Source organism: Corvus brachyrhynchos, unplaced genomic scaffold (genome assembly GCF_000691975.1).
Source record: "Corvus brachyrhynchos isolate BGI_N302 unplaced genomic scaffold, ASM69197v1 scaffold167, whole genome shotgun sequence".
Lineage (NCBI taxonomy): Eukaryota > Metazoa > Chordata > Aves > Passeriformes > Corvidae > Corvus > Corvus brachyrhynchos.
Window position 1 is genome coordinate 4,247,352 of NW_008239547.1, and position 9,016 is coordinate 4,256,367.

Genomic DNA, 9,016 nt, shown 5'->3' on the forward strand with positions numbered 1-9,016 from the left:
CTTTCAGTCTCCATCTTTTTTTCTCTCTTTCTCTCTCTATCTCCCTCTGCCTCCCCTTCACTTTTTCTCATCTGGCTACTTCCATCAGGATATTTTATAAAGTAAATATAAAATTAACTGCTTCAAAATCTTTTCCCTCAAAGATCTCTCTGCCCCCTATCATTGTGTTTGACTCACCGTATGAGACAGGTCACCTGTAAGTGTCCTTGTTCCCTGCAGTGAAGAGATGGATTTTGTCCCTTGTAACCCTGCTCAGATGTGAAAGCATTCTCAACACTTTATCCAGTCAATTTACTTCCCAACCAGTCAATCTCTCCATGCTTCCTAGCTAAACCAGTTGAACCCTTTTGCTGGTTCTCAGTGCAGACCTTCAGTTTCACTGGGAACATGTATGCCCTTCTGTCTCTCTTAATTGCTGCATTCATCTAGTCTTTGTTCCCTGTCCTCACGTAGGACTTTGTGAGCAGTAATTATCTCATACCATTGTTTTAAAATCCCTAGTCAGTTTGTGAGGTACAGCTCCAGACATGCCATGTCTTAAACATCAGCTCTGCCCCAAGTATGTAGTGTAAGAGCCCAGCTGCTTTGTATGAGCTCTGTAGGCTGATTTCTCCATGCAGTCACTATCACCTCCTTTCCACCTTGTCCCAGTCTCCCCTTGGCCTTCTCAGAGCCCCGTAGGCTTTCAAGTGTTAACCCCATTTGTGGTTTCTCTTCTCCCCATAAGACCCCAAGCACCCCCTAAGACCCCAGGGTTCAAAAGCAGCCTGGTCTCAGGGTGGGAGACAAGCAAGGCAGAGGTGTTGGGTTTTTTGTGAACTTACAGCAATTTTTCAAGTGACTTGTAATGGATTTCCTTCCAAGTACTTGTCCAGTCTCCCCTTGAATTGGTTAAAACTACTTCTGTCCTTTGCATACTCCTTCAAGGAATTCCACAGCCCTGCAGCAGTGCAGTACTTTATAGAGTCACCTGTCCTAATCCCACAGCCTGCTTCTTGATAGAAAATGGTCAACTCCATTATCAAAATCTGGTGTGTGAAATCAGGACTGGTTTTCATGGTGTTTTTTTCTTTATCCTTAGCTACACTGAACTTCAACTGACATTTCATACAGTCGCATGAGATGTGTCTGCAATTTGTCACAACCTGCCCTTATTACTTTAAACAATTTTGTATCATGTGTGACCTTTGTCTCTCACTGCTCATGCCCTTTCCCATGTTACTTATGGGTATTTTGAACACAACAGACCTCAGTGCAGATCCCTGAAATTTCCACTGCTAACTTCCTTCTATTGAGTTAAATGACCATTTTGCCTGTGCTCTGTTTCCTGCCTTTCAGCCATTTCTCTATGCCACGACTTCCCCCTTCCCCTAGTTTCTTAGTTTCCTTAGAAGTCTGTGGGGATAGACTTTCCTAGATAACCTTCATCAATACATTTGGTACTTCTTTCAAGAACTTTGAGAGATTGGAAGGGCAGGATTTCCAGAAGCCATGTTGGCTCTTACCAAGTGGATCATATCTATCCAGATCATACCATTTAAAGGTGTCCACTAGTTTGATCTTTTATTGAAACTTTTATTACGTTGGCTGGTACAGCCCTCAGGCTTACTTGCCTCTAGGGCTCCAGATCCTCCTGATCCCTCTTTTAACCTTGGTGTCAGTTTTGCTTCCTGACATCCCAAGGTGGGCACTATCTCAGTAATTGAGTCCAAACATCCTTAGGTAGTCTTGAATCCCTTGCTGTTTGCTCCTGTAGTCTGGCAGGCCCCATCCTACCTATTTTTGCCACATACAATCCCACTGAATTTGAGACACACTCTGGCCAAGTCCTCTCCCAAGAAGGTTCCAGTGTGGAAATCTCCCAGTTTCTGCTACAAGAACCATGGACACCAAGAATTCACCTTGCTTCTCTACAGTGGTCTTGCCCTTCCTGAGCATTGCTTTCAGATCCCAAACTCAGCTGGTCTCAGAGTCAGACCTCTGCCAGACTTGATCCTGATGTGTTGAAGCAGTGCTTAGAATCAGCTTTGATTCCTTTTATGCCATTGCTCCTTAAAATATTTTATGGCCTAACTATATTTTTACAGTCAGCCCACTGAATTTGCCATCACCACTTGGATAGAGCTCCTTGAGCGACACTTTTGGAAATCAACCAACCTCTTTCACCTGGTGATTCAATCAAGCAAACACCTACCCTTTCTCAAGCCTCTCCTGCTGGATGCTGTGTATGTTACTCCACTTCAAGTGTGGTGTCTGCCGTCCAGCGCTCTCCACAGTGCAAGGAAGATTTGGCTGCCTTACCTTCTGCTTTCAGTTTCCCCATTTACACAGTTCCCCCTCTTTGCATTTTGTCACATCTGTGAAAGAGTTCTGGGTCTCTTTTGCTCAGGAAGGGATGATGGATCTAAGTGTGTGATGGTGAAAAGACAAAGGGGTGTTTCCTTACTGAGATCTTGAACCAACATGGTACATCTCTCTATCCTGAGGACCGGGCAGGGTGTTGGTGGTAGCATCCCAAAACCTGACCCGTGTTTCACCTCCTCGTGTGGCAAAGAGTAGGGCACACAACAGTGACTGAATTCATTGGTGCAACCACTTTTCTACTCATGCTACCCCTATGACTTCTCTCACCATTCTGCTGTCAGTGCTGCTGTTCCTGCAAGACAGGCAGAAATATAGACCCCATGTAAAATTATTTCATTTTATGCCTAGAAAATACAGGTTTAACTGTGCTTAAATATATGAGTGGTTTTCAAAAAAGTTTCTGAAAACAATGCAGCCAGTACTGGCATCCCAGATATTAACCTCTATCTATTTCAATTTAATTTATAGTCTAGTTTCTGGTCTATTTCTGTAACTCTTCTTGCTGAAAGAGCAATCAAGATACACATTTGCCACCATTTTTCTCTTAGATCAGTAGTGTTCGTCAACATAAAAATATTTCAGTTCTGTTTCCTGGTCAGACATGCCTTGAAAATTATATACTTTCAACATAGCGCATAATTGTGTACATGAAACTACTGTTCATTTTGTTTTATAACGTGTTTCTCATAGCCTGTGGTCTCCTGTCATCGTTACCCTCTCTCCTACTCCCTTACAACAGTTTTGAGAAAGAAATAACCTCAGAAGTTTGGAGGTGTAACATTTAACTGCCTGTGCCATTTCTAATGCAGTATCTGCTCATATTTCAGCCAGGATGATGTAGCATCCATCACTTCAGCACAAATGGATGCATTTTCACAGACTTCTTGGTCAGAAGAGCATCTCAGCCAGCCTATCTGCCCCAGAGCACACAGGGTTCATCTGACATGACCAAGTCCTGCTGAGCTGAGGGTGTGGGGGACAGGACTGCACCACCTTTTGGAAATCAAAAACAAAAGGACAGAAACGGAAGGAATGCGCATCAAACAATCACCTCCTCTTCCATCATCTCCTCCTGTTTTCACTGTAATCCCCAATGCAAGCTGCCTCAAAATGCAGAGCCTTTCAGAAGATTATCTGTATCAATGCAGGCTTTGAAGTACAGGCTGCTGGCATCTCATTACAGACAGAGATCAAACCTCGGAGATTACCATGGTTCTGGGCCTGCTGGACTTCATTCACACATCACAGAAGTGCTAAGCTATCAAAGTGCAGGGCTCTGTCTGTGTGTTACTTTCTCAGCCATAAATCCAGCAGCACAAACCCGCTGCATTTTTTTTTTTTTTAACAAATGAGTCCTTTCGGCCCATAAGGTGTCTTTTTCTTCATGGGGCTGAATACAGTTTGGGAAATTGAAATAGTCCAAGCTGGAAGATAGATTGAAGTAATATCCTTGGGGTATTTGGGCCGGATGTTAACTGTATCTTTTTTTCCTTTGGTAAAGCAAACAGGAAGCCATTTGAACTGCAGACTTGCCCACTGAGGGCAAATCCCAGGGTACAAAGGGCAATCCCGGTGCCAGCCATTTTCTGCTCTCTTCTGGCACTCACGTCTGTGCAGAACCATGTCAGCTGGAGGAGCCAGAGCCTGCACATCCTACTTTGAATTAGCTTAGAGACAGCATGTCCCCTCCAGCCCATTCCACTCCAGGCCACCAGTCCCTTGGGCAGCAGATGCTAAAGTACAGGACGTGGGTTTGCTTCCACCTCAAAATGTTCTGAAGATGGGAGATGACTACAAAGCCTTTCTAAATCCTGTACCACAGCTGCATTTAGAACAGGGTTGTGTTAGTAAGTTGTACCAGAGCCTAAAGGCTCAGGTATGCCAGCTCTCCCCACCACTGCAGCAGCAGTTGGGAGTTCACAGAGGCCATTGACATTGTTTCTGGGCTAGAACTTGCAGATCATGCTTAGCCTTCTGCTGTCACTAACATGTAGCAAACTCAAAATGGTTGTGACATGCAACACCAGGATTCAGAGGCAACTTCATTCATGAAATCTACTGGCATGCTTCTAAGCACTGTGAGAGATGGCTGCCTGTCTGGGTGGAGTTTTTCTGGCTGGATCCACATGTGCACCTTGCTGAAGGACCAGTGACAAGGTTCTGAGAGGATCATGCTGGGAAGGTTGTTTGGCTCTGAAGTTAGAGTCACCCACATGCCTGGCAGGCACATCAATATCATGTGCAAGGTGTTCCAACCCAAGTGAGAGCACAGGTGACCAGGTTCTTTGAAGCTTAGCAGAACAAAAAGGATGATCATCTACACCCACTATTCCATCATAATCCTGGATACACAGTCTTGAAGGTAACCAGGACCTGGTGGAGATATGTCAGTATCTCAGCAGGATGAGCTAAATCTGCCTTGCACCTCAGCAGTGTCTGGGTGGTCACCAGCCTCCAGTTTGCCTCTTGTGTGTGTGATCAAGGTCTGAAAAACACCCTGCAGACAGGCCTGCTTGGGTCCATTTTTCCCCAGGAACCCTTTCCTTTCATCATCTGAAATTGATTATTTTTTTAATTGTTCTTTTAAAACACTCATACGTGCAACTTAACAGAATTTTGATCAAAAAAACACAGATAGACCAAAAAATATGAAAAAAAGAAAAATATGAAAAAAATATGAAAAATTGAGGTGCTCCTGTTTCCATCTATCCTTAATACATGAAAAAAACAATAGTCACCAGTCATCTCCCTGCTTCCCAACATTTTAGTTCCAGTTACACCGTAACTGCTGGCATCACAACGTTAGCTTCTGCTGTTGGAAACAGCCTTTGAAAGGAGAAATGGGAAGCAAAAATACTGGAGATACCTTACTGTGGCAAAGGACCTAAAAATGAAGGAATGAGGGGGGAGGGAGGGTGGTAAGAAAAGCATGGGGACAAATGTTGTTTGTAGATGTTCAAGTATTACTTTAGAAAAATTCTTTTAGCAATATGGAAGGTTCCTAAAAATATATTTTTATCCCTTCTACTGTTTGGATTTGTTAACAGCACAGAGTGACCTCTCTTTTGACAAGAGGAGCCTTATCAACAGCTTTGGATGGTGCTATGTCCACTGAAGACCACTTCTGTGCAAAACCTGAATGTGCTACATGCTATGTAGAAATGCCTGTGCTAGTTTTCAATTCAAGGACTCATTTCATGCACCATAACAACAGCCTTGGCTTGGAATACACTCTCCAAAGGTGGGACACTAGTTTTTTTGTTCACTCCCATCTGCTCCATTGCAGAGAAGATCTGCTCAGATCTGAGCCCTACATCAGCCAGGTTCAGAACAGATATGCTTATTTGGATGGGAACCATCAAGTTTTAAAGTAGAGCTGACATTTTGAAGTGAAACAAGAGCAGGAAAACTTTCAAGGCATCAATACCCTGTGCTACTCAATTCCAGGAGAGAATAAAACAGGTGAGGCCAGATCCTTTAAGTTTGCAGCTCTCCCAACTCCAATGTTGCTCCCAGCAATGACAAATATATTCTTAAAGGTCCTAGCAAGAGAAAGCCAAGCCAAGAAGAATGTACTTTCAGTATGCAATTAGCATAAATATACTTTGTGCTAAACTGCCCAGAATTAGAAACAAAGAGCTTGAGAAGGTTCTAATTGTTTCAAAGGGAATGCATGTCATGGAGAAGAAGACAAAGGGGAGCTATGTCCAAGAAGACTTGAGACAGAGGCCAAACCAGCAATTTCCTGAATCCAAAACAGTCCCAGAGGCTGTGTCTGAAGACCTGCCAGTGGACTCAGCACTGGAATTTGCCAGGGACTTAGCCTAAACCCAGCCACCAACCTTGCCACTCATGGTGAATGATACATCTCAGTTGGCACAGTGAACCTGCCACGCTTACTGTGAGAATGGCCACAATTACTGAGTTTATTGCTGGAGTCCAGCAGATGAAAGAAGGGACAAGCACATCACTAGAAGCACCACATTTAAGATGAATCTTTGTAATTGCAAGATTTCTTAAGAACAAAAATGTTTGCTTGGAGCTTTTTTTCTCCTAGCTCATGGTCAGCATGGAGATTGTCAGTATGTGGCAATATAGCAAATGCACAGGGAGACCTTCAAACTGAATTGATGAAGAATGACAGCTAACTCTAACCCTGCTCATTTCTGAGCCTGCCGTCCCATGGGATTGATAGCATTTACTTGGATCATCTCTCAGTGGCCAGCAAATGAGACTCAAAATACAAACTCCTCCATCTGCAAATCCCATCTGACCCTGCACTGAGAATGTCCGTGCTTTCTGGCTGCTGTCAGGCAACACCATGATAACTGTGACCAGAGACACCATTGTAGCCAGCACAAAGCCTGTGCAGGCAGTGATGTGCAGGCAGGGCAGCAGGTGGGGAAAGCTCACACTGCCTTTGATCCCTTCTGCATGTGTCTGCTCCGATTTGATGTTGCACATACTGCAGGTTTACCCTTTGGCTACACAGTGCTGGGTCAGGTCTATTGTCCTTAGGCTTTCAACATGCCCTGAGTATTTGCAGCCAGGATCCTGACAGCTTTCTGTGCCAGGGCCTTTTATGTGATGCTGCAGATGAGTCCTTTGTCCCCAGCTCAGACTTTCAGACTCCTCTCAATCTAAAGTTTCAAAATTGTCTCTCAGACCAGCTCACCACTCTTACTTCATGCCACCACTCCCCTCCCCCAAACAGTTTATTTGACTTGGAAAAGAGACAATAGTTTTCTTCTTAATTATGAAAGATGTGCCATACAGAATATGTCTCCTAAGACTGTGCAAAATTGCATTTAGCAACAATGAAGTTACAGTGCTGTGATCTGAGCCTCAGAAGCCATTTGTCTAATCTTCAAACTGGTTGGCAGTTTTCATCACTTCCCTTTGTCACTGAGACTTCCTTTATTTGTCTGTACCTCTTTCTTTCATATGAGATGCAATCTTTACTATGTAGACATGAACATAAATATTTAGACACAACTGGAGAAGCTTTCAGATATTTGCTCAGAAATAAATCTTTCTGTGAGTCCTTGGTTCAAGATGGAAGCAGGAAGTAATTGCCCATGAAATTCCCTTTGGGTTGGCAAGAAGAATAGTTACTTCATATCTGTCGAAGGATGGCTTTGGGTAAATGGGCTGCTAGAAGTAAAACTGATACTCAAAAGCAGCACTTTGATGAAATTTTTTGTGAGATTTTGTTTTCTTTCCTAACAGCTTGAGAGACTCTAAAAATGAGAAATATCAAAAAGATTGTGTTCATGTGTTAAGACTTTGTTCCAGTGACACACTAAATGCCAGAAGTACTGTGTAGATGTACCAGATCAGTAGCTGTAGTGGCTCTTGTTTCCCTTCCCTCTGTCTTGGGCCAAAATCCACTGAAGTGAAAGGAGAGCTACCAAAACCTCCTTGCAGGCTTTGGGCAAGATGAATAAACAGCCACTGTGTCTCCAGCTCGGTCCTTGCTACACCTGCCCCAGTTACATGTCAGCTGAGGCAGAGACTGTCCACAGATATGCACAAGTTTGGCTGGGGAAAATATAAAGGAATCAAACCTTTTATGAGGGCTATGTGCAGTGGTGTTACTTGGCATTTTGAGAGTACAGACAGCTCAGCTCATGGTCAGCAATTGAAGTGTCAGGAATCTGACCTTGTTGCTGTGCTTTTAAACTTTCAGGCTCACCCCATTCTCAAGAGGGTCTCAGTCTCCTGTTTCAATGGCATAACTTGCTTGCTCAGCTTTCCTGCTTTTCAATGGGTTTCCATTAGAGACATTTTTCCCTTTCAGGTTTTCTGTCTAGTAAGGAGTGAGCAACCTGAGATGCTTGGGGAACATCTGCTTTGATGCTGTCAGTCTCATTTCCAGGCATCAGATGCTCATGCTTCCAGAGTCACCTGGAAATCCTGAAAGTTTTCTTATGAAATAGCACTAAAAAATGTTGAATTAAAAATTCTACATAAAGGAAAATTTGCACATACATATCTTCTTGTGGACATTTCCCATCTTCAAAGATTAACAGTTCTATATAGGAAACAGAACTGCATTTCACAAAGTATTACAATTTCAGTTACAGTTTGCAGTGGTATATTTTCCTCCAGCAAAATAGGAGGAGTAGCTTCCATCCATGGCTGCAAGTCATTTAGTAACTAAAACTGCAATGCTTCACTCAAGTCTCTTTGTGTTTTGGTTCTCTGGGAGGGTTCTTCCTACCCATCCCCATGGCTGAGACTCACCTCTCTGCTTTGCAATGGCCAAGGGGCTCAGAAGCCTTCTGAGACCAGCAGGGTGAGCTCTGAAGTGCCCCTATCTGGAGATCAGAACAGCTCATGGCTTCAGCTTAGGAGGATGGGGAGAGGGGTGGGGTTTGTTTGGGTCTTTTAAACTGTTTTGTGCTATTTGGCGTAGAGGCACCATGAGGTCACCTCTTCCTGGATTCCTTGTCTGCATGCCAGCACCTGGTAGCTGAGGACACCAAAGGTATGGCAACTCAGCTTCAGGATGAACAAAATCAGAAACAGGAGAAGCAGATGCCAAACAGTAGCTGCATCTGGATTTTGGGTGATCGACTCCACATGTATTTTCCCATTACTACATAAAATCCTAAGAAAACATTTTAGTCTTCCTTTGCATCCCAGGATC

General features: G+C 43.7%; 1 long non-coding RNA gene across 1 annotated transcript in view; it reads left to right on the forward strand.

Moving 5' to 3' along the window:
- The window catches only part of LOC108448485, a 17,019-nt gene extending 9,459 nt beyond the window's left edge, over nucleotides 1-7,560 (forward strand). Inside the window, exon 4 of the long non-coding RNA XR_001864380.1 lies at nucleotides 3,192-7,560. This is a non-coding gene — a long non-coding RNA (uncharacterized LOC108448485). The remainder of the gene's footprint in view (nucleotides 1-3,191) is intronic.
- Nucleotides 7,561-9,016: the final 1,456 nt, after the last annotated feature.